At 43.2% G+C, this 1,690-nt stretch overlaps 1 non-coding gene across 1 annotated transcript; it reads left to right on the forward strand.

Moving 5' to 3' along the window:
• The first annotated feature begins 746 nt into the window (after window positions 1–746).
• TRNAL-UAA lies at window positions 747–829 on the forward strand. The gene has a single exon. It is a non-coding gene; the product is annotated as a tRNA-Leu (tRNA).
• Window positions 830–1,690: the final 861 nt, after the last annotated feature.

A 1,690-nucleotide genomic window follows, 5' to 3' on the forward strand; every position in this document is an offset into this window, starting at 1 on the left:
TACAGATGACTATAAATGGAAGGAAGGCTTCAAGTTGATTGCCGTCATTGGCAAAAAAGAAGCGGTTCAGTGGTATTAATTATCCGCTTTGTTTATTATGCCAAAAGGGTTGTGATGTCAGCATCCAGCCAGAAATTATCAGAGTCCATCAGCAAGCAGTATGAACAGAGTTACATAACATAATTAATTACAATCCCAAAGTAATTTAGTACATAAATCCTTGATTTTACTTTGGTCTTGATGATTTTTACTCATTAGTGGGGAGACAAAGAGTATCACCTAGTAGCTGAATCTTTGGGGACTACCACTATGGAGGACCTAGTCAAACACAATGCTTGGTGGCACCTACCATGCTTTAAGAAGTGCACCCAGAAACTGAATTTGGCAAGGTTGGACAGGAAATACATCAAGCATCAGGAAAAAGTTGAAGATGCTGGGACAAGTGTCAGCTGTGGCTACGATTCACCTTATACTAGGTTCCAAGGCAGGTGTTGCAAGAAGAACACCTGCTTCTTTCATAGCAAGCTGGAAGCCTGAAGGCATTTGTTAAGCACAGTTTCATTAGTGAGCCATGTGAGAAACTGTATGAAGCAACCACTCTTAGGAAACAAAAGGGAGAGATGAGGCAATCCTCAACCTCACAGCTTCCCCCCTGGAGATGTTAAAGAGCCATGGAAACCAGCAGTAGGTAAAGCTATGCTCTGAGGATCAAAGCTCACTTTAGCAAGCAGCACTATCTGGCAATCACCAGAATGGCCGAGTGGTTAAGGCGTTGGACTTAAGATCCAATGGACATGTGTCTGCGTGGGTTCGACCCCCACTTCTGGTAGAAAAGACTTTCTTGCTTCTCAAGCACCCAATATTTAACACCATAAATAAAACCATTTTCCTTCCCACAGTTTTTCATTTAGTGGATAAAGATGAATTCTCTTGATTATCAATCAACCAACACAAAAGTAAATTCCCAATTTAGCTCCTTTCTAACTCATTTAGTCTGGTTCAGCTTTTTCAATAGCACTCATTGTAACATATAATCCTTCTGGCAGATGTTGGCAGCAGGCAAAAGGGACAGGCTCAATTTTCTAGGGGTTCCTACCAAAAACTCCAGCAACATTGTCTCCACCTCCCCATCTAGAAATCTGGGAAACTATATATACCACCCTGGGAACACTCAATGGGCAACACTTCCCCAAGTAGTCTGACAGGGCAACAAGCCTTATGGATAGGGGGGAAGTGGTAGATGTGGTATATCTTGACTTTAGTAAGGCTTTTGATGCTGTCTCGCATGAACTTCTCATAAACAAACTAGAGAAATACAACCTAAATGGAGCTACTACAAGGTGGGTGCATATCTGGTTGGAAAATTGTTCCCAGAGAGTAGTTATCAGTGGTTCATAGTCATGATACAGAAGGACCTAGACAAATTGGAAGATTGGGCCAAAAGAAATCTAATGAGGTTCAATAAGGATAAGTGCAGGGTCCTGCACTTAGGATGGAAGAATCCAATGCACCGCTACAGACTAGGGACCGAATGGCTCGGCAGCAGTTCTGCGGAAAAGGACCTAGGGGTGACAGTGGACGAGAAGCTGGATATGAGTCAGCAGTGTGCCCTTGTTGCCAAGAAGGCCAATGGCATTTTGGGATGTATAAGTAGGAGCATAGCGAGCAGATCGAGGGACGTGATCGTTCC

This window comes from Dermochelys coriacea, chromosome 6 (assembly GCF_009764565.3).
Source record: "Dermochelys coriacea isolate rDerCor1 chromosome 6, rDerCor1.pri.v4, whole genome shotgun sequence".
NCBI lineage: Eukaryota > Metazoa > Chordata > Testudines > Dermochelyidae > Dermochelys > Dermochelys coriacea.